This window comes from Chiloscyllium plagiosum, unplaced genomic scaffold, assembly GCF_037043375.1.
Source record: "Chiloscyllium plagiosum isolate Xiang-an unplaced genomic scaffold, Cpla_swu_hap1 HiC_scaffold_42, whole genome shotgun sequence".
NCBI classification, from domain to species: domain Eukaryota; kingdom Metazoa; phylum Chordata; class Chondrichthyes; order Orectolobiformes; family Hemiscylliidae; genus Chiloscyllium; species Chiloscyllium plagiosum.
The window spans coordinates 75091411-75115887 of record NW_028270180.1 but is presented as its reverse complement, the minus strand read 5'-3'; the positions used below and the strand labels follow the sequence as shown (position 1 = coordinate 75115887).

At 44.5% G+C, this 24477-nt stretch overlaps 3 non-coding genes across 3 annotated transcripts; all 3 read left to right on the top strand.

The window, feature by feature from the left end:
- Nucleotides 1–436: 436 nt before the first annotated feature.
- Nucleotides 437–509, top strand: trnam-cau (transfer RNA methionine (anticodon CAU)). The gene has a single exon. It is a non-coding gene; the product is annotated as a tRNA-Met (tRNA).
- A 6049-nt stretch (nucleotides 510–6558) lies between these two features.
- On the top strand, nucleotides 6559–6631 carry trnam-cau (transfer RNA methionine (anticodon CAU)). The gene has a single exon. It is a non-coding gene; the product is annotated as a tRNA-Met (tRNA).
- A 2995-nt stretch (nucleotides 6632–9626) lies between these two features.
- On the top strand, nucleotides 9627–9699 carry trnaf-aaa (transfer RNA phenylalanine (anticodon AAA)). The gene has a single exon. It is a non-coding gene; the product is annotated as a tRNA-Phe (tRNA).
- The last annotated feature ends 14778 nt before the right edge of the window (nucleotides 9700–24477 follow it).

The window sequence follows — 24477 nt, the reverse complement described above, 5'->3', positions numbered from 1 at the left end:
CAATTTTCTGAGTGTAATAGCCTCCTCCACTTCCTCTGGTAGATCATTCCAAACACGCACAACCTTCTTTGTGGGAAATGTGCCTCAGGTCCTTTGTCACTTTCAGCCCACTCACCTTAAAGCTATGCTCTCGAGTTTTCAACTCACACCAACTTGGGTAAAACTCAGTTAACCACCCTTCCATAAGGTCATGTCGCAGCTGATACGATGCAGGGAAAGTCGTCCCAGCCTATTCCACCTCGTCCTACGATACAAACATCGACGACAGCTTTGTCTATATTTTGTCATCAATTTAACGTGTCTTTTTTTTTACGTTTTCAAGATGTCAATTACGCTGGACAACAACGAGCTATTGGAAACAAAAAGGTGAAACGTAGAACGGATTCAACTTTCAGTGTCGGACGCCACTGAGCCGCGGCACGGCTGGCTCCGGCTTGTTTCTGTAGTGTAGTGGTCGTCACGTTCGCCTCATATGCGAAAGGTCCCCAGTTCGAAACTGGGCAGAAACTGCGTTGTTCTTCAACTGCAGCCTTTTACATGGAAAAGAGCTGAACTTTCTTGCATGCTTTCCCATCTGCAAACTGCCTTCGAATTTGCTTGAACAAATCTGCTCTGGTAGTGAAATGTAATGCAATTCCATTTAATTACAGTGCAAAGCGTTGTTAAGTTTTTCTCCAACCTGGTTCTGATCATATGCCATTCTGTTGGAGAGTGTAGTTACCGCCTTCTGATCCTTCCACGAAAAGCAGTACCGCATTTGCCTTCCTTGCGCCGACGGCTCGGTTCAAAGACAGGAAAGAAGCAGATGCTCTGGTGTCACAGCGCACCACGAATTCCTGAACTTGTCTGTTTGTCAAATGTACCCCAAGGTCGTCTCAGAAAGACCTCATTTGGAAGCTGTCAATCGTGATTCAACGTGCGAGAATTGGCACCAGATATCCTGAATCATGTTTTGGAGCAATTCGCACGTTAGTGGCTCATTCAATCAGCAACAGCAATGAAAGAAATTGCACTCTCAGAGGTACCTTTCGACTTGCGCATTCATAGCGTCGCTAGTATTAAGGTCCGCCCCGAGATCTAAGTCATGTTGGAACTGAAACGGAGGAATCGACAGAGAGGCTACAGAATGACATCGCATCCATTTGGTTTTCTTTAAATTACGGACGAGCAGGAAAATGTAAACGGGGAGGGCGAGTGGAGAAGTGAGGCAGTTGCAGCTCTGGTGAAATTCCTTCTTTGTGATTCACTCAGCAACCAGAGACGTGAAGGTGACTCAGGCGTGAAAGCTCTTCACATCGAGAACAAAAAGCACTCAAGGTCAGTTAGCACCTCTTCCGGAGTGGGGGGTGCGGTGAGGTAATTACCTTGTGACTTCTGTTACTATGTTCAGAAACTGCCGGTTTGATTGAGGTGAACAGAAACTGCATTTCCAAAAAACACCATGGAATTTAACAAAATTTATTGAGTCGCTTGTCGTCGATTCCCACATAGGTTTCCAACGCAGTTGGTATCCATGTGGCTCATGTCCAGGTGTGAACATCTCTGCAGCACATTGCACGGTTAAGGTAAAAGGCAAGGAAAGTGGCTTCTAGAACTGGCTCCGAGGTCAGAGCATTCTCACAATGTGATCTGTCGTTCTCGGAATGTAATGTTACCTCCGGTTTTAGGGTGGAGAACATTCTTTGGGACTCTTATTCTGAAAAGAAAAACAGACACAGTGACTGAAACTATGCTGCACGGAATGATGTGGATTACGGCCTGCTCAGGTTTGTGCGTTTTCCCTGTAGTCCGGTGTGTTTCGTGTTCCGTGTAAACGTGAAAGTCGTCCTGTTTCGAGCAATGGGTGAAATCATTTAGCAAAGCGAGATTCGAAATTGCATTAATGTCAAGCAGCTCATGGTTATTTGACCAAATCATAAGCGAACCCATATTCTCAAGCACTCACAGATACATTTGTAGCTGATAAGAGTCTGAGAAGATAGACTCAGTTTACCATTGATTTGTGTCTGGATTGATGGGCGATCAATATCTGCTGCGAAATTGACATTGTAGCTGTGCCAGTCCGAGAGGACATCCCAGCAGCTGTGCGAGTCCGAGAGGAATCATGGAACCCTTATCATGTGACTTTGCATCTGTTGTTATGCAGGAGCACAATTGGAAATACAAGAAAATGAGGAGGCGCGGCCGGCTGGTAGTGTGGCCGAGCGGTCTAAGGCGCTGGATCCAGGTTCCAGTCTCGAAAGGGGTGTGGGTCCGAATCCCACCACTGCCATTTCTGCTGATCAACTCCAACGCTGCAGCTTGTTAAAATGCTGTTTCGGTGCCCACTGTATATTGATGTTGAAAACAAAAGTAAAATGGGTTTGCTTCCCAGGGCACTAACTGTGGTGTGGGATATTGCCAAATATTTCAAAATGTCTCTACTGTCATGATCGTGTTCGCCTCCCGCTCGGAAAATCGCAAACAGTTCTGCCATCCCAGGCAAGTTGAGCTTTTTGAAAGAGTCGTTTGGAAATGCCCTGTTGTTAGTTGTGAGATTACTTTATGACTCATGCCCTCGGACTGTATCACATTTAGCATTCATGCATCTCTGTGTCTGAAAATGCATGAAATATGCCAGTTTGTTTGTGTTCCGTGTTAAATGCTTTCTGTTTTGCGATTCGCTCAATACATTTCGATTTAACAGGGTTTCTGAGGTAACTTCCAGCAGCAAAAAGTCTCAGCAGAGGATCTGGGAAAATTTCGCAGAGTATGGTCAGTCGGAGCTAAAGTAAGGAAGTCGTTCGTTTCTGCAGTGTTTCACAACACTACCTCTCCCGTGAGCAGTCGAACAGACTAAATGTTTGTGCCACAGACTGCGATGGCAAACTCCGCTAAAAAGTAATCCTTTAAAGCCGGTGGAAGCAACATGACGTAATTGGGGTACATCGTGGAAAAAGATACTTCGGTGGACCTCATCCGTGCTCACCACATCGCCAAAATTAAACAAGTCCCGTTCCCCAGCATTTGGCCCCAATCCCTCTAAACGCATCATATCCAGAAACTCACCCGATTACCTTTGCAATTTTCTGAGTGTAATAGCCTCCTCCACTTCCTCTGGTAGATCATTCCAAACACGCACAACCTTCTTTGTGGGAAATGTGCCTCAGGTCCTTTGTCACTTTCAGCCCACTCACCTTAAAGCTATGCTCTCGAGTTTTCAACTCACACCAACTTGGGTAAAACTCAGTTAACCACCCTTCCATAAGGTCATGTCGCAGCTGTTACGATGCAGGGAAAGTCGTCCCAGCCTATTCCACCTCGTCCTACGGTACAAACATCGACGACAGCTTTGTCTATATTTTGTCATCAATTTAACGTGTCTTTTTTTTTACGTTTTCAAGATGTCAATTACGCTGGACAACAACGAGCTATTGGAAACAAAAAGGTGAAACGTAGAACGGATTCAACTTTCAGTGTCGGACGCCACTGAGCAGCGGCACTGCTGGCTCCGGTTTGTTTCTGCAGTGTAGTCGTAATCACGTTCGCCTCATATGCGAAAGGTCCCCAGTTCGAAACTGGGCAGAAACTGCTTTGTTCTTCAACTGCAGCCTTTTACATGGAAAAGAGCTGAACTTTCTTGCATGCTTTCCCATCTGCAAACTGCCTTCGAATTTGCTTGAACAAATCTGCTCTGGTAGTGAAATGTAATGCAATTCCATTTAATTACAGTGCAAAGCGTTGTTAAGTTTTTCTCCAACCTGGTTCTGATCATATGCCATTCTGTTGGAGAGTGTAGTTACCGCCTTCTGATCCTTCCACGAAAAGCAGTACCGCATTTGCCTTCCTTGCGCCGACGGCTCGGTTCAAAGACAGGAAAGAAGCAGATGCTCTGGTGTCACAGCGCACCACGAATTCCTGAACTTGTCTGTTTGTCAAATGTACCCCAAGGTCGTCTCAGAAAGACCTCATTTGGAAGCTGTCAATCGTGATTCAACGTGCGAGAATTGGCACCAGATATCCTGAATCATGTTTTGGAGCAATTCGCACGTTAGTGGCTCATTCAATCAGCAACAGCAATGAAAGAAATTGCACTCTCAGAGGTACCTTTCGACTTGCGCATTCATAGCGTCGCTAGTATTAAGGTCCGCCCCGAGATCTAAGTCATGTTGGAACTGAAACGGAGGAATCGACAGAGAGGCTACAGAATGACATCGCATCCATTTGGTTTTCTTTAAATTACGGACGAGCAGGAAAATGTAAACGGGGAGGGCGAGTGGAGAAGTGAGGCAGTTGCAGCTCTGGTGAAATTCCTTCTTTGTGATTCACTCAGCAACCAGAGACGTGAAGGTGACTCAGGCGTGAAAGCTCTTCACATCGAGAACAAAAAGCACTCAAGGGCAGTTAGCACCTCTTCCGGAGTGGGGGGTGCGGTGAGGTAATTACCTTGTGACTTCTGTTACTATGTTCAGAAACTGCCGGTTTGATTGAGGTGAACAGAAACTGCATTTCCAAAAAGCACCATGGAATTTAACAAAATTTATTGAGTCGCTTGTCGTCGATTCCCACATAGGTTTCCAACGCAGTTGGTATCCATGTGGCTCATGTCCAGGTGTGAACATCTCTGCAGCACATTGCACGGTTAAGGTAAAAGGCAAGGAAAGTGGCTTCTAGAACTGGCTCCGAGGTCAGAGCATTCTCACAATGTGATCTGTCGTTCTCGGAATGTAATGTTACCTCCGGTTTTAGGGTGGAGAACATTCTTTGGGACTCTTATTCTGAAAAGAAAAACAGACACAGTGACTGAAACTATGCTGCACGGAATGATGTGGATTACGGCCTGCTCAGGTTTGTGCGTTTTCCCTGTCGTCCGGTGTGTTTCGTGTTCCGTGTAAACGTGAAAGTCGTCCTGTTTCGAGCAATGGGTGAAATCATTTAGCAAAGTGAGATTCGAAATTGCAGTAATGTCAAGCAGCTCATGGTTATTTGACCAAATCATAAGCGAACCCATATTCTCAAGCACTCACAGATACATTTGTAGCTGATAAGAGTCTGAGAAGATAGACTCAGTTTACCATTGATTTGTGTCTGGATTGATGGGCGATCAATATCTGCTGCGAAATTGACATTGTAGCTGTGCCAGTCCGAGAGGACATCCCAGCAGCTGTGCGAGTCCGAGAGGAATCATGGAACCCTTATCATGTGACTTTGCATCTGTTGTTATGCAGGAGCACAATTGGAAATACAAGAAAATGAGGAGGCGCGGCCGGCTGGTAGTGTGGCCGAGCGGTCTAAGGCGCTGGATCCAGGTTCCAGTCTCGAAAGGGGTGTGGGTCCGAATCCCACCACTGCCATTTCTGCTGATCAACTCCAACGCTGCAGCTTGTTAAAATGCTGTTTCGGTGCCCACTGTATATTGATGTTGAAAACAAAAGTAAAATGGGTTTGCTTCCCAGGGAACTAACTGTGGTGTGGGATATTGCCAAATATTTCAAAATGTCTCTCCTGTCATGATCGTGTTCGCCTCCCGCTCGGAAAATCGCAAACAGTTCTGCCATCCCAGGCAAGTTGAGCTTTTTGAAAGAGTCGTTTGGAAATGCCCTGTTGTTAGTTGTGAGATTACTTTATGACTCATGCCCTCGGACTGTATCACATTTAGCATTCATGCATCTCTGTGTCTGAAAATGCATGAAATATGCCAGTTTGTTTGTGTTCCGTGTTAAATGCTTTCTGTTTTGCGATTCGCTCAATACATTTCGATTTAACAGGGTTTCTGAGGTAACTTCCAGCAGCAAAAAGTCTCAGCAGAGGATCTGGGAATATTTCGCAGAGTATGGTCAGTCGGAGCTAAAGTAAGGAAGTCGTTCGTTTCTGCAGTGTTTCACAACACTACCTCTCCCGTGAGCAGTCGAACAGACTAAATGTTTGTGCCACAGACTGCGATGGCAAACTCCGCTAAAAAGTAATCCTTTAAAGCCGGTGGAAGCAACATGACGTAATTGGGGTACATCGTGGAAAAAGATACTTCGGTGGACCTCATCCGTGCTCACCACATCGCCAAAATTAAACAAGTCCCGTTCCCCAGCATTTGGCCCCAATCCCTCTAAACGCATCATATTCAGAAACTCACCCGATTACCTTTGCAATTTTCTGAGTGTAATAGCCTCCTCCACTTCCTCTGGTAGATCATTCCAAACACGCACAACCTTCTTTGTGGGAAATGTGCCTCAGGTCCTTTGTCACTTTCAGCCCACTCACCTTAAAGCTATGCTCTCGAGTTTTCAACTCACACCAACTTGGGTAAAACTCAGTTAACCACCCTTCCATAAGGTCATGTCGCAGCTGATACGATGCAGGGAAAGTCGTCCCAGCCTATTCCACCTCGTCCTACGATACAAACATCGACGACAGCTTTGTCTATATTTTGTCATCAATTTAACGTGTCTTTTTTTTTACGTTTTCAAGATGTCAATTACGCTGGACAACAACGAGCTATTGGAAACAAAAAGGTGAAACGTAGAACGGATTCAACTTTCAGTGTCGGACGCCACTGAGCCGCGGCACGGCTGGCTCCGGCTTGTTTCTGTAGTGTAGTGGTCGTCACGTTCGCCTCATATGCGAAAGGTCCCCAGTTCGAAACTGGGCAGAAACTGCGTTGTTCTTCAACTGCAGCCTTTTACATGGAAAAGAGCTGAACTTTCTTGCATGCTTTCCCATCTGCAAACTGCCTTCGAATTTGCTTGAACAAATCTGCTCTGGTAGTGAAATGTAATGCAATTCCATTTAATTACAGTGCAAAGCGTTGTTAAGTTTTTCTCCAACCTGGTTCTGATCATATGCCATTCTGTTGGAGAGTGTAGTTACCGCCTTCTGATCCTTCCACGAAAAGCAGTACCGCATTTGCATTCCTTGCGCAGGCGGCTCGGTTCAAAGACAGGAAAGAAGCAGATGCTCTGGTGTCACAGCGCACCACGAATTCCTGAACTTGTCTGTTTGTCAAATGTACCCCAAGGTCGTCTCAGAAAGACCTCATTTGGAAGCTGTCAATCGTGATTCAACGTGCGAGAATTGGCACCAGATATCCTGAATCATGTTTTGGAGCAATTCGCACGTTAGTGGCTCATTCAATCAGCAACAGCAATGAAAGAAATTGCACTCTCAGAGGAACCTTTCGACTTGCGCATTCATAGCGTCGCTAGTATTAAGGTCCGCCCCGAGATCTAAGTCATGTTGGAACTGAAACGGAGGAATGACAGAGAGGCTACAGAATGACATCGCATCCATTTGGTTTTCTTTAAATTACGGACGAGCAGGAAAATGTAAACGGGGAGGGCGAGTGGAGAAGTGAGGCAGTTGCAGCTCTGGTGAAATTCCTTCTTTGTGATTCACTCAGCAACCAGAGACGTGAAGGTGACTCAGGCGTGAAAGCTCTTCACATCGAGAACAAAAAGCACTCAAGGGCAGTTAGCACCTCTTCCGGAGTGGGGGGTGCGGTGAGGTAATTACCTTGTGACTTCTGTTACTATGTTCAGAAACTGCCGGTTTGATTGAGGTGAACAGAAACTGCATTTCCAAAAAGCACCATGGAATTTAACAAAATTTATTGAGTCGCTTGTCGTCGATTCCCACATAGGTTTCCAACGCAGTTGGTATCCATGTGGCTCATGTCCAGGTGTGAACATCTCTGCAGCACATTGCACGGTTAAGGTAAAAGGCAAGGAAAGTGGCTTCTAGAACTGGCTCCGAGGTCAGAGCATTCTCACAATGTGATCTGTCGTTCTCGGAATGTAATGTTACCTCCGGTTTTAGGGTGGAGAACATTCTTTGGGACTCTTATTCTGAAAAGAAAAACAGACACAGTGACTGAAACTATGCTGCACGGTATGATGTGGATTACGGCCTGCTCAGGTTTGTGCATTTTCCCTGTAGTCCGGTGTGTTTCGTGTTCCGTGTAAACGTGAAAGTCGTCCTGTTTCGAGCAATGGGTGAAATCATTTAGCAAAGCGAGATTCGAAATTGCAGTAATGTCAAGCAGCTCATGGTTATTTGACCAAATCATAAGCGAACCCATATTCTCAAGCACTCACAGATACATTTGTAGCTGATAAGAGTCTGAGAAGATAGACTCAGTTTACCATTGATTTGTGTCTGGATTGATGGGCGATCAATATCTGCTGCGAAATTGACATTGTAGCTGTGCCAGTCCGAGAGGACATCCCAGCAGCTGTGCGAGTCCGAGAGGAATCATGGAACCCTTATCATGTGACTTTGCATCTGTTGTTATGCAGGAGCACAATTGGAAATACAAGAAAATGAGGCGGCGCGGCCGGCTGGTAGTGTGGCCGAGCGGTCGAAGGCGCTGGATCCAGGTTCCAGTCTCGAAAAGGGTGTGGGTTCGAATCCCACCACTGCCATTTCTGCTGATCAACTCCAACGCTACAGCTTGTTAAAATGCTGTTTCGGTGCCCACTGTATATTGATGTTGAAAACAAAAGTAAAATGGGTTTGCTTCCCAGGGAACTAACTGTGGTGTGGGATACTGCCAAATATTTCAAAATGTCTCTACTGTCATGATCGTGTTCGCCTCCCGCTCGGAAAATCGCAAACAGTTCTGCCATCCCAGGCAAGTTGAGCTTTTTGAAAGAGTCGTTTGGAAATGCCCTGTTGTTAGTTGTGAGATTACTTTATGACTCATGCCCTCGGACTGTATCACATTTAGCATTCATGCATCTCTGTGTCTGAAAATGCATGAGATATGCCAGTTTGTTTGTGTTCCGTGTTAAATGCTTTCTGTTTTGCGATTCGCTCAATACATTTCGATTTAACAGGGTTTCTGAGGTAACTTCCAGCAGCAAAAAGTCTCAGCAGAGGATCTGGGAAAATTTCACAGAGTATGGTCAGTCGGAGCTAAAGTAAGGAAGTCGTTCGTTTCTGCAGTGTTTCACAATACTACCTCTCCCGTGAGCAGTCGAACAGACTAAATGATTGTGCCACAGACTGCGATGGCCAACTCCGCTAAAAAGTAATCCTTTAAAGCCGGTGGAAGCAACACGACGTTATTGGTGTACACCGTGGAAAAAGATACTTTGGTGGACCTCGTCCATGCTCACCCCATAGCCAAAATTAAACAAGTCCCGTTCCCCAGCATTTGGCCACAATCCCTCTAAACGCATCATATCCAGAAACTCACCCGATTACCATTGCAATTTTCTGAGTGTAATATCCTGCTCCAATTCCTCTGGTAGATCATTCCAAACATAACCTTCTTTGTGGGAAATGTGCCTCAGGTCCTTTGTCACTTTCAGCCCACTCAACTTAAAGCTATGCTGTCGAGTTTTCAACTCACACCAACTTGGGTAAAACTCGTAAATACTCAGTTTAGCACCCTTCCATCAGGTCATGTCGCAGCTTTTACGCTGCAGGGAATGTCGTCCCAGCCTATTCCACCTCGCCCTACGGTACAAACATCGACGACATCTTTGTCTATATTTTGTCATCAATTTAAAGTGTCTTTTTTTTTTTACGTTTTCATGATATCAATTACGCTGGATAACAACGAGATATTGGAAACAGAAAGGTGAAACGTAGAACGGATTCAACTTTCAGTGTTGGACGCCACTGATTCTCCGCACTGGCGGCTGCGGCTTGTTTCTGTAGCGTAATGGTCATCACGTTCGCCTAAAACGCGAAAAGTCCCCAGTTCGAAACTGGGCAGAAACTGCTTTGTTCTTCAACTGCAGCCTTTTACATGGACAAGAGCTGAGCTTTCTTGCTTGCTTTCCCATCTGCAAACCTGCCTTAGAATTTGCTTGAACAAATCTGCTCTGGTAGTGAAATGTAATGCAATTCCATTTAATTACATTGCAAAGCGTTGTTAAGTTTTTCTCCAACCTGGTTCTGATCATATGCCATTCTGTTTGAGAGTGTAGTTACCGCCTTCTGATCCTTCCACGAAAAGCAGTACCGCATTTGCATTCCTTGCACAGGCGGCTCGGTTCAAAGACAGGAAAGAAGCAGATGCTTTGGTGTCACAGCGCACCACGAATTCCCGAACTTGTCTGTCTGTCAAATGCAATAGCTGTACAAGGAAAATAAAATGTGCTCCAAACTTCCCTTTATCATTCATCCCTGGTTTTGAAGTTCAATACTCTAGATATAGATCAATACGAATGAGAGAATTTCCCTCCTGTTAACTCCCACCAAAGTCACATCGCCTGGAACCCTTCCATATGGACACAGCTCAATTTTACCTAGTGTCACACCACATGATCTATTCGTCTTTTCCACCACGCCATGAAACCCCGCCTTGTCTTTTCAAATGTCATTATCCCTCACTACATCGATGGGTTCCTTTCCATTTTCTTCTTTCCAAGTAAACACTGTCCATTCTTCCTGACGACTTTTCATTGCAGTCATCGCTATCCATGTCTTTTATTATCTCTTTATATTCCAGTATTGTTCATGTTGAGAAAGGATGCTGGGTCCAATACAACAAATTAAAGCCCGCTCGAATGCTGTATACTGCCATGACCAACGTAGTGAAAATGGAAGCTAATTCTTTCAAAAGTGAATCCGTTAGTTGTCGCATTATGTATCAATCCCTGACTGGGAAGTGACCGTTTTTCCTCACTTTTCTCTCCTTTCTGAACATTTGCTAAAGCAACACTGTAAGGGAACATAGAATGCCTAATGTTCAGAAACTGACTATTCGCTGCAAGAAATGCACACCAATCCTCCAGGGATTAACCCTCACAGAGCAATACTTTCCCCTTTTTCTCTTAATTTGCTCCTGAATAAGGCACCTTACTGACAGTCGACCCAGTTGTAGGCAAATCATATCTCTGGCGCAGTGAGGCAGCAGTGATAACCAGTGAGCCAACTTGCAACCCTGTACAATATTGCAAGGCACATGCGGACGCGTTTGAAATGCAATTCCTGTCAAAGATGCTCTACTTTTGTTGTTGCCCTTATTAGGAACAATAAATCCTGATTCCCTGACCAAGAAATGAACCCAAACCACAGCGGTGATCGCGCTGCATCGTAACCATTAGCCGACCAGGAAGGACGGCATGTGCAGTTGTATCATCTCTCAGCAGCACAGCTTTCTTTTCCAGCGATGAGAAATTTCTATCAAAAAAAAAGTTCGTGACACTGTTCTTTTACAGCACAGAATAATGCATTATGTCAGTGCCAGTCATTAAACATCCATCCATTCTCGTTTCCAGATACCAAGACTTGGCCCACAGCCTGACGTCTGAAGTGTTCATTTCAATCAGACTTTCTATGCAAAGTTTTAATCTCAAATGAACCAGCGATAGAGACTGAAGTCAGATACCGTCACATTTGTTCCTGACCTGCGGGAGAACTGAACCTCATTTTGACCCATAGAGGGAACTATACAGACACATCTTTTGATAGCGACGAAGGACTCAGGAGAGCCCAATTTCCATAAAATGAAGAATTGAACAGCCTGGCCTCTTCTTTGTTCACTATTAGCTTTACAACCCGTTTCTGTTTACATAGATAAACTGGCAGGAGGCTGTCCTTCTAAGACTGCCACAATCGTGAATATTTGGAACCTGCTAAACGTTAATTTCTCCACCTCTGGGGCAGCCTGGCTAGCTATGCTCTTCCAGCCTCCTATCTGTTTAATTTGGATTCCAGCACATTCCTGTTTCTACATAAGGAACGGAAGCACACAGCCGCATCCCTGTACGTTTTCGTCCTGCACTGTTTCACCGTTACTTTACTGCTGCTACTGAGTCACGTTGTTCTTCCTGCCAAACAAAGGCATTCTTCGCACCAGAAGCTTGTCATTCTCATATTCCTCGAAAGAAAAACACGGATGTGGACTTCCAAACTGAAACAGATGAGGCCTGATCTGCGTAAAAAATGACTTCCAGCTGTTCCTTCAAAAATATTTCCTAACAACATATAGAACGCACCTTCGGATGCTTGCTGCAATAGTTGGAAGAAAATTCAGCAAGACTGCCGTGAGAATGGAGGCTACAACTCCTGGTTTACAAAACCAGGGCTCGAACCACTGAGTTAAGGAAGCACTAACGTCTTGAGACTGACAAAAGATGATGACCTCGACTTTCTGTCAAATCAGTTTTGTGATACAAGCTTCGTTTTGTGTGACAAAATACGACTTGAAACCCACTTCTTTTATCACTTGTTTGTTATAACACTTTGTCAGCTTCCCAATATCTCATAATGTGACAGGGATCAATATTTGTTTAAACTCACACAGAGGAAAAGTTTTCAAGTATCTATTTGAAAAAGGCACGTTGTAGTGTTAATACCAATTAATTGTCCTTGATTTCAGCATGTATTACAGTTTTTCTTCATGACTTGGTGAGTAATTCCTTTCCTATAGCCCTGTGCGATTTACATAGCGATGGGATTTCATAATTTAAGGCTTTGGCAGATGACGTTTCGGCAACAAACATGAAACATTTCAAATCGAACATGCTCTGGAGGTTGGAATTCGAGGGAATGCAGATATCTGAGAGAGCACTTTAAAACATAATCTCGGGTGTCGTGTCCGCTGGCTGGGTTGGCAAACTATTGACCAGCTCTGTTTGCTCTTGAGTGGGCTGGACGACATGACAGTGATTCATAGAGGGAAGACAGTCAAGAGATTTGTAGAAAATGATGAAACCTTTGAAATTTAGCTGCCCAGTGATGGCTGAGCAACCCTTGTTGTGAGTACACCCACATGCAGAGAAGGTATTGGAAGACATCAGGGTTACATCATTGGGTGAATAACCTGCGACTCCTTCTCTTCCACCATGAGGGAGCCCGTGTGGAAAGACAAAGCTGCGAAGGCCGCATTGAACGTTTGGGAAAATGGGCGTTGGCAAAAATGTCATTCAGATAATGCACAATGAAACAGTGAACAGAACGCAAGTGCACCCTTGAACAGAAGCTAAGGGAGTTAAAGCATAGAACATAGAACATAGAACATTACAGCGCAGTACCGTCCCTTCCGCCCTCGATGTTGCGCCGACCTGTGTACAAATCTGAAGCCCACCTTACCTACATTATTCCATGTACGTCCATATGCTTGTCCAATGACGACTTAAATGTACTTAAAGTTCGGGAATCTACTACCGCTGCTGGCAAAGCGTTCCATATCCTTACTACTCTCTGAGTAAATAAACTAACTCTGACACCTGTCCTCTATCTATCATTCCTCAATTTAAAGCTGTGCACCCTCGTGCTGGCTGTCGCCATTCTTGGAAGAAGGCTTTCCCTATCCACCCTGCCTCACCCTCTGAGTGTAATATATGTCTCTGTTAAGTCACTTCTCAACCTTCTTCTCTCTATCGAGAAAATTACAAGTCCTGCAGCCTTTCCTCGTAAGACTTTCCCTCCATATCAGGCTACATCTGAGTAAATCTCCTCTGCACCCTTTCCAAAGCTTCCATATCCTTCTTATAATGCGGTGACCAGAACTGTACACAATACTCCAAGTGTGGCCGCACTAGAATTTTGTGCATCTGTAGCATAACCTCATGGTTCCAGAACACGATTCCTCTATTAAGAAAAGCTAAAACACTGTGTGCCTGCTGAACAACTCTGTCAATCTGGGCTGGCAACTTTCAAGGATCTGTGTACCTGGACACCGAGATCTTTCTGCTCATCTACATTACCAGGAATCTTACCATTAATCTAGTACTTTGCATTCCTCTTACTCTGACCAAAGTGAATCACCTCACACTTGCCCGCATTAAATTCCATTTTCCACTTCTCAGCCCAGCTCTGCAGCTTATCTATATCTCGCTGCAATCTTCTACGTAACTCGTCACTATCCACAACTCCACCAACCTCAGTGTCGTCTGCAAACGTACTAACACACCCTTCTACACCCTCATCCACGTCGTTTATAAAACGAACAGCAGTGGACCCAACAGCGATCCTTGAGGCTCAGCACTGTTAAGTGGACTCCAGGAGCAATATTTCCCAACAACTACCACCCTGTGTCTTCTTTCAGCAAGCCAATTACTGACACAAACTGCTTTATCTCCAACAATCCCATTCCTCCGGATTTTTTACAATAGCCTACTGTGGGGAATCTTATCAAACGCCTTGCTAAAATCCATATACATAACATCATCTCATCTACCTGCTTGGTCACCTTCTCAAAGAACTCCATCAGGTTTTTGTGGCACGACGTAACCTTCACAAAACTATGCTGAGTATCCCTAATCAAATTATTCTTTTCTCGATGATTATAAATCTATCTCTTATAACCTTTTCCAACACTTTACCAACAACTGAAGTGAAGCTCACTGGTCTATAATAAACAGGATTGTCTCTACTCCCATTCTTGAACATGGGAACCACATTTGCTATCCTTCAGTCTTCTGGCACTATTCGTGTAGACAATGACGATTTAAAGATCAATGCCAAAGGCTCGGCAATCACCCCAATGGCTTCCCAAAGGATCCTAGGATAAATCCCATCCGGCCCAGGGGACATATCTACTTTCACACTCTTCAGGATTTCTAATACCTCCTCCTTGTGAACCTCAATCACACCTCGTCCAGTTGCCTGTATCTAAGTATTCTCCTCGACAACATTGCCGTTTTCTAGACTGAATACTGTTGAAAAGTATTCAGTTGGTGCTTCCCCTATCTCCACTGACTCTGCACACAACTTCCCACTAATGTCCCTGATTGGCTCTAATCTTACTCACGTCATTCTTTTATTCCTTAAATACATATCGAAAGCCTTCGGTTTAACCCTGACCCTATCGGCCAACAACTTCTCACGTCGCCTCCTGGCTCATCTGAGCTTTCTCTTTAGGTATTTCCTGGCCACCTTGTAATCATTAAGCGCCCTAAATGAGCCTTTGCATCTCATCCTAACATAAGCCTTCTTCTTCCTCTTGACCAGAGAATCTACTTCCTTCGTAAACCACGGCTCCCGCGCTCTACAGCTTTCTCCCTGCCTGACAGATTCATACTTGTCATGGACACACAGTAGCATTTCCTTGAATTAGCTCCACATTTCTAACGTGCCTACACTGCAGTTTCCTTCTCCATCCTATGCGTCCTAAATCATGCCTAATCGCATCATAAATGACGTTTCCCCAGCTGTAACTCTTGCCCAGTGGTAAACACCTATCTATATCTATCACAATAGAAAACTCAACACAACGGTGATCTCTATCACCAAAGTGCTCACCTACTTGTCAGTCTAACACTTGGCCGGGCTCATTACCCATTACCGAATCTAATGTGACCACGCCTCTTGTTGGCCTGTCTGCATAATGTGTCAGGAACCCCTCCTGCACACAGTGGACAAAAACTGACCATCTATAGTAATCCTACTATAGTGTTTTCTGCCAATATTTGGAAAGTTGTAGTCCCCCATGACAACTACCCTCTCACCCTCACTCCTATCGAAAATCATATTTGCTATCCTTTCGTCTACATCTCTGGAACTATTCAGAGGCTTGTAGAAAACTCCCAAAAGCGTAACCTCTCCTTTCCTGTTTCTAACTTCAGCCCATATTACGTCAGTTGACGAGACCCAAACACCCTTTCTGCAACTGTAATACTGTCCTTGACCAACACAGCCACACGTCTCCCTCTTTTACCTTCTTCTCTGTACTTATTGTAATCCTTGAATCTGCAACAACCATTCCTGTCCCTGCTCTGTTCATGTCTACGAAATGGCCACAACATCGAATTCCCAGGTACCAATGCAAGCTGCAAGTTCATCCACCTTATTCTGGATGCTCCTGGCATTGAAGCAGACACACTCCAAACCAAATTCTTGCTGGCTGGTGCCATCTTGCGCCCCTGAAGCTTGATTCTGGACCTCCCTACTCTCAAAAATTTCTATACTTGAACTGCAATTTTGGTTCAAATCCCCCTGCTGAATTAGTTTAAACCCACCCCAATAGCCTTAGCGAATTTCCCGCCCCCACCTAAAGATATTGGTACCCCTCTGGTTCAGATGAAGATCATCCTGCTTGTACAGGTCCCACCGACCCCAGAAAGAGCCCCAATTATCCAAGAATCCAAAACCCTCCCTCCTGCACCATCCGTGTAGCCACGTGCTCAACTCCTCTCTCTCTCTATCCATTGCTCCACTAGCACCAGAGCATGGAGAGAATTTGAAAGAACGGATCGAAGTGTATTATGACCGTGTCGTCCAAACGAATGGTTTAGCGTTTGAGCTGCAGAAGGGCAGAGACGTGGAAGTGTTAATGATGTTAATGGGGTGCAAGTCGGCTGACATGGTGATGATGGGGATATGTGGTTAAAAACACATCACGAGTTGAAGGATGTCACCATGGTAATGACGTGTCTGTTCAGACTCTAACCAATGCCAGGGAGAAATTTGAATCAGTGGCGAGGCATTTTCTCTTGTCACGTCGTCGATGATGCCTTCCAGCTCATCTCATCCACTTCCCTCAACCCCACTCCCAAAACCCATCCCCCCAAATATGACGAGGACAGAACTTCTTTCTTCAATACTTTAAAATCTAGCAGCCTCTGTAGACATCATGTCATCCTCCGGTATTTCCGTCAGCTGCAAATGAACCCCCAACAATTAAGATGTGCTTCCCTCCCCACCCCTATCCATTTTCTATAAAGATCATTCCCTCTTCCACTCCCTTACAAAGTGCATGCTTCCACAAACCCACCCTCCCCTCCCAGAACCTTCTCATTCCTACACGGGATTTGCAAAACATCCACGCACACATCCGTCCTCAACTCTGTCAAAGGCCCAAAAGACACTTGCATGTCCATCAGAGTTTTACCTGCATTTCCACGCATGTCATTTACTGTAACAATTGCTCCCTTTGCAGTCTCCTCGACATTGAGGAAATTGGATGCCTAATTACAGACCGCTTCGGAAAACATCTCTGGGACACCCGCACCATACAACATCACTGGCCTCTGGCTGAACAGTCAACTCTCCCTCCGACACAGCCAAGTTCATTCAGGTCCAGGGCCTCCGCCGCTCTCACCAACTGTCCTATCTGTACATCTTCCATCTCACCTATCTATTCCAGCCTGCGCTGCGATCTTTCATCATTGTCCCCACCTCCATCAATCTATCACACTCTCCGCTACCTTGTCCCACCCCACCCGCGTTCATTTGTCTCTGTACCCCCTCGGTTCACAAGCCGCTTTCCTGATGAAGTCTCGTGTCCAAAATATCGATTGTCCAGCTCATTCGTTGCTGCCTGCCCTGCTGCGCTTTTTCAGCATCACACGTTCGACTCAGTGGCGAGGCAGTGAATTTTGAGTTTGGGACTGAAGTCAGAGGCCTCAATTTTGCAATGATTGAATTGTAAGAAACTTCTGCTCCAACAGGACTATATGTCAGACATGTCAGGACAGTGTTTGACCTGGAGGAAACTCGGAGGCGATCGTGTTCATATCCACCTGCTGACCTGCTCGTTTTCTGTGGTGGAAGTTGTGTGCATGAACGATTCTGACAAAATTCTGGTCAAATTCTTAGTGTCGAAAATCAATTACCTTCAGACCATAGCTTCAGACAGATTCTAGAGTCTTTTGAAAGACGGTTTCGCACTTTCATTTTGGGATCACATCAATTTCGCAGGATATTAGAAGGGGAAGATTTAGAAGTCAACCTCTTCACCATAATCTGATGAAGCCACGAATTTTATCCCAAATACAACTTGATCAGATTTCGAACATGAAAGGAAAAAGCTCTGGTAATAGTATGAGATAAGTCGTTCACTTATTGTGCGTGTGGACCAGGTTTTTACCTGTCATCAGACTTACACACCTCAATTGCAGTCAGAGTGAGGAATGACGTGGAAATGTAGGGATTCATTTCCCTGTCTGAGCTGAATTCCCATGGTCGCAATGATACCAGGAACAAGCCATTCACCTGCTCAGAGTGTGGGAAGGGATTCACTCTGTCTTTGACCTGCTGCGACACCTACTCGTTCAAAATGATGAGAAACGATTTCAGTGTCTGAACTGCGGAAAATGCTTTAAAACGTCCAGCGATTGGAGAACCGAACACGACGCTCATACTAATGAGAAACCTTTTCTCTCGCCGAACTTTGGAAAATGTTATCAAACCTCTATGTGTTTCATCTCTGAGAAATATGCCCACATAAATAAGAGTCCATTAAGATATATAGAGACCTGACGTCTGACCCACGTCCTCACCCGGAATAGAGACATTTACAATTTCAAATCTGTGGGACCGTGCTGCAAAGTCCGAGCGACCGGATGGATCATCACCTTTCTCGCCATATTAACAGGTCTTTCTAAATGCCCTAACTGCGAGAAGTGCTGCAGAAGGTGCTGAATACTTGCGTGTGTTCAACGTGTTTACACTGAATAAAGACATTAATCTTTATAAACGTTCCTGGGGTCAGTTCATCATGAGCATCATCACATTGTGGAGAGACCTATCAAATATGTAGCCTGGGGGATGTGCTCTCTAGTCTCTGTAGGACTGATTTCCCATCAATATTTTCGAATTGTGGGAGACGGTTCAAGGAACCTATTCCAGGAATAGGTTTAAGCGATCATCTCAACTCTCAGTACACCATCTGGTTTGCATTTGGCCGCAAGCATTTACCTGCTCCATGTGAGCAAAACAGTTAGGTCACTCATCGACCCTGTTGAGAGAATAGAGGATCCCACTGAGGGAAGGAATTCACTCACTCATCGACCCTACTAAGGCAGCGTAGTGTTTACATATCGCAACAGCAATTGAACATTGTTGTTCTTCACATTCAGGCCTGGAATCAAAGTTGGAATATTCTAGATACCAATCAAATAAATCAGCTTTGTGTTAAATGCTTTGAGTAGGTAATGAGCAAGTTAGACGTAGTCAAACCGGTGGAGGTGACCAGCTTGAATTTCCCCAGGCAGATGTCAAGGTGCAGGACGGCAAACTGCTAAAGAAGAGGACATGGATTGAGGCTTGGCTGATTGGCAGAAGGCAGACAGTGGGTAAAGGGGTCTTCTCCCGGATGGCAGCCCGTGACTACTGGAGTTCAGCAGGAGTCAGTGTTGGCAACACATCTATTCATATTCTGTATGAATGATCCATTCAAAGGAATTGAGGGTGTTGTTGCTCTATTTGAAGAAGACACAATGATCGGCGTAAGGGCAGATCTTATTGTTGAAGTGGGCATGCGGCAGAATGACTTGAACAAACTGAGTGCTTTGAAAAAATAGTTGCAGTTGCGGTACTTTGTGGAAAAGTGTGCGGTCATATGTTTGGTGGTAAGAGTAGAGGCACAAACAATTTTATGAAAGCAGAAAGAATTCAAAGTTCAATTTTTTCTTATGTTTCACATGCAGTTTCAGTTGGTGTTTAGGAAGGCAAATACAATGCAGGCGTTCAGTTCAAGCGAATAGGAAAGCACGGGCAGAGGTTTAGACCTCAGTCAATAGGAGGCTCTGGGCAGATGCATTTGGAACATTAAGAGTAGGTATTGGTGATGATATATTTTGAGTGGTGGGTCGGAGGTTTATAATGGCTGCCTCAGTGGCGATTACCCATGTCTTGCGGCCTCAGCGATGTTGGTTCAATATCTACTTTGGATGACTGTGTATTTGGAGTTTGCACATTCCTCCCCAGATGAAAGATGTGCGGCGGACGTTCTTTGATCAAGGGAAATGCAGAGTTACAGGAATTGAGTAGAGGTGTGAGTTTGGGTGTGATTCCCTTCGCAGGATTAGTGGGGGCTTCTTGGTCCGAATGGCTGGGTTCCACATTGTAGGTATTCCGTTAGAACAATGTTAGTTGCTGAGATTTACGCCTTGTCATAAGACTTTTTTTAAAAAAAGGGGACAGCTTCCATATAAACACATGGTTTCAAGTAAATCTCTTGAACGATATAAAGAGTGGAGGGGCATTCTGAAGGAGGATATTATAAAGGTCAATCGGGGATATGAGATGTCATCAGAACATAAAGCTAAGTATAGTCTAAAGAGAATCTACAATAGTTAAGAATTTGAGACCAAATAGGACTTTAAGATGAAAGAGCTCACCTTTGTCTTGAATCTCAGCAGATGGAGAGACATATAATGTTCACTTCGCGTCAGTTTACACCATGGAGAACGACATAACGGGTACAATTAAACATTGATGTTTTGAAAGTCGTTCACATTGAAAAGGGGAAGGGCTGGTGGACCTGGAAAATATAAAGTTGGATATTTCTCTGGGATCTGATCTCCTGTATCCCGGAAACTTGTGGGAAGTTCGGGAAAGAAACATTTGGAACTTTTGTAGAAATATTTTTATCATCTATTGTGACGAGTGGGGCGCCGAATGACCAGGGGGTGGCTATTGTGCCTTTGTTTAGAAAGGAATTCACGGAGAAGCCTGGGAGCGATAGATGATTGTGTCTGGTTATGGTCGTGGGTAAGTTGGTTGGTGCAATTCTAAATGATAGGATTTATATGAATGTTTAGATACAAGGAATGAATCGGGATAATCAGCATGGTTTTGCACAGAATTGATTGAGTTTTTTGAGGGCGTAACCAAGAAGATCAAGGAGGACAAAGTAACAGACTTTGCTCACTTGGACTTTAATAAAATATTTTACACGGTTCCACATGGTTGACTAATTCATAAAGTTAGATCGCATGAAGTGAAATGTAAGTCTTCCACTTAGATATAAAATTAGTTTAACAGCAGTATGCTCAGAATGGTGGTGCAGGGTCGATTTCAGGCTGAAGGACTGTTACCAAAGGTATCCCATTGGCTGAGCGCACATTCATTTTCTTTACATTTAAATAAATGTTTTAGGTGGCAAGATAGAAATAAATTTGCAAAATTGGTAGTAGAAGGTTGTGAAGCGATTTTCTCGTCAGGTCAGTTTCTCTCTGGCCTCGAGATTTAAAAGCGTGTGGGAGAGGAGTGGAGAACTGTCATTCATCCATCGTGAAGCGCACGATATCAGGCATACATCTATTCTCGTCCCGGTTTGCAGCAATTACATTCTCCCTGTGATCTTAAATGACATAACAATGGTACTGAAGGTTGACCTGGTCACACTTTTGTAACCCCTTTGAGGAGCGTATTCTCATGTTCACATACAGAGGCAGTCACACAGGCACATTCCCCGACAGTGACAGTGTCCTCAGGATTCTCCCCACTCCATGTGCTTTACGTCTATAAGTTTCACCAAAGAAAGGCGGCTTGAAATGGAATACAAGGCACTTCGCCAGAAAATGTGCACCGTTATGGTGAGCCACGATATGAAATGGATACTGAGCTGAAATAATCGAACACGCTTCTCATGTGTAACTTTCAATAACACAAATCCCAGCAAAACAAGCCGTCTGGCTCCTGGGGCCTGACAGGATAGCGCCCAGCAGACATTCCTCCCAAAAAACAACGGACCCACGGCAAAATCTAAACACTTTCACGTCTCATCTTGTTCTATTTCTGCCTCTGCCACACCTCCACTTTCCCCTGAACGTCCAGTCCCGATGTCAATGAGCTGTTTGATATAAACACAAGGCACATCGAGAAAGTAATCTTTATCTCAAAAGCAGAGCCAGGGAATGTAAGCTGCAAGGGCTTGCTCTCGGCTGGTTAATGAGACATCACGGTCTCGTCGTCCTGATTATCAGATAGACTGATTCCACAAATATTCACCGTAATAGTTATTACCAATTGAAATGTGCCAATGAATACCGTGACTGTCAGAACTATCGGGGAGAGTAGCTTCGACCTCTTCCTCACCGAGGGAAATTTTGCAAAGGATGTCCTGTTACTTCACAAACTGACCACCTCGCAGCTGGCCATGGAAGTGTCTAGCACAAAAATGCCCTTTGGCCCACTAAGTCTGCACCAGTCCAACACAATCCCCTGAACGGTTCTTATCTCAGTTGGCGTCACTTTTGTCAGACGGGCAAATGTATTCAGTAATGGAAGTGTCCAACTAAATGGATCTTACCTGCTTTGGAGTTTTCTGCCTTCTTCCATCCTGACAGGCGGTTGGTTGCAGATTACTAACGTTCCTTGCCTGAGTTATACGCATTTCACCTTATCCTGCGATTTGAATTTGAAACAAGAAAGCAGAGAACAAGCACTCTTCAAGTTCACTCTCGGCTCTCAATTACAGTCAGAAAATACTTAACTGCAATGAGGAATCCACAGTAGAATTAACGCCCATCGCGTCAACCACTTGGCCACAAATGCAGAAGCGCGCTACTAAACTTGTTTCAAGTTTATTTGTTTGAATTCAATCACCACAGTTTCGATAGGGTTAAATGTCAGGACATGTTTGGACTGTGTAAACAATCTCGATGGTTGAAATGGTCAGTCATTTAAAAAGAAAGGGAGAAATTGCAGGAAAAACTAAACAGATCTGGCAGCATCTGGGGAGAGATAAACAGAGACAACGATTCGGAGCTTCTCCAGGAGTTTTTCAGAACTCCATTTTCTCTCACAGGTAATGTCATACCTGCCGAGTTCCTTGAGCAGTTTTGGTTTTTGTTTGAGAGTCCGAGTGTCCACAACCCTTCAAGAGCCATTCAACAATACAGAAACGCATTTGTGTTTCCTCACTGATTTGGTTTACGTTTGGCTACATATTACAGACCCTATTAAAAACCAGAAAGTGCACAGCAAAGTAGTCGGATGGATAAGAACAGCGACCGCTCCATGCGTGGGCACACCCTCTCGGTTAACAGCCAAACGAGAGGACTAATTGCTCCACAGAGGCTGGGGAGTCCCTTGTAGCAGGCCCCTTGCAGGATCTCCTAAAGCAGACTGTTAGTGAATTCAAGCTTTTGCCTGCCCTTCGCATAATGAAAATTGTCTTCAATTGGTTTGACGTTTCCAAAATTAATCCTGGAGCATTCATTGTGGACAATGGGAACAGTTTGATTTCACACTTTGCAGACACATACATGTCACCGGGAAACAGCTCTCCTAAAAGCGGAACCTTCTCCCTTCGAGCCTTTTGAGGAATAACTTTCTGAACTCGGTAAAATCCCGGAACTGTGCGGACAAAAAAAAAACAGATTGTGTGAGAACAGCTGTCGCTCTGTTTCTTGGTGGTGGGAGAACTGCAACCTGTCAGTGAAGAGCCGAACGCACTGACTAACATCGCCACAGAGACTGTTGAGCCAATGGCTTCAATGATCCCCGAATGCAAGCTGCGGCCTGCTCCTCCCATATTGACAAACATCTTTAATTAGTATGTCGTTTCCGAAATAAATCCTGGGCAATTCACGGTGAAGACATGGGAGTAGGCTGATCCCACCCTTTACAGTCACATGCATGACACCAGAAATCAGTTATCCTCCTATAGAGATCGCCTCATTTCCAGCCTTTCAGTGTCCTATCTGTTCCCGCATTTTCTAATTGCCCCGGAGCTGAGATGAGATTTGACTTCCTGACGTGCAGGAACGGAATCCTTCAATGTCACAGATCAATTCAAGTCCGGAGTACATCAGAGTCAAAATACCGGCCTCCAAAAGAACAGAAAGATTTCTAAACTGTCTCTGCCCAGCCGGCCAGTTCACCCTTCATTTTCCACTGAATCCGCGCCCCAAGGAATATCTAAAGATTGACAAAGCTCGACGCTGGGATTTCTGTTTTGCTTGCTGAAAGGTTTCCCACTTGACAATTGGCAACATTTTCCCAGAATCTTTTCACAATCCTCTGCTTTGCACCATGTAGAGAGATAAATAAAATTTCTTTTGTGGAGAGATTCACAACTTTGGAGTAAGTTTCCTGTATGTCAAGAAATGAGCAGACCTGAGAACATATCGAGTTGTTGAGACGGTTTTTCTGGAGTTGCAGAGATAACTCATCCAACAAGAAATCATTTAAAATCAACTGTGAGTGAAACATGCTCGGTATTGATGAGAGATTGAATGCATATAACGGATCCATTTTCATGAGCAGAGAGGTTAATAATATGGCAATGGTCGAGTGAAAAAAAGATGCACTTTTATCGCGCCTTTCAGCTCCACTCCAATCACAGGCACTGAAGCACCTGTGAAGCAGATGTGTCATTGTCAGTAATAATGTGCTCATCAGGGCAGTTTGTTCAAACAGAGGTTAAAAAAAATCAGAACTGGCACTGGAGACAGCAGTGAGATTGTGTTTTACTATAAAAGTTTGTTCTGTTCTAATTTATATCCAGAATACTGAAGGACCGGAGATCCCAATCTCAGGGGAAGGGGTTATCCACATAAGAAATAAATGAGGAGGATGTTCTCACATTCAGAGGGTAGCAAGTATGTAGAAACATTTACAGCAGAGGCCTTTCAAGACTGGGTATATTCAAGGCTTCAATTATCTCTCTGTTAATAGCATGGAGAAAGGGGCAGGTGTAAAATATGTCCAAAGTTGCTGATAATACACACGCGTGGGAGATCATGTTATGATGAGATCGTGGCAATATGAATAGGCATATAGATAGATTGGGTGAGTGGACAATAACTTGTCAGATGCAGTTACATGTCCGGATTATGAGGTCATGCACGTTGGTCGGAAGATTCAGAAGTA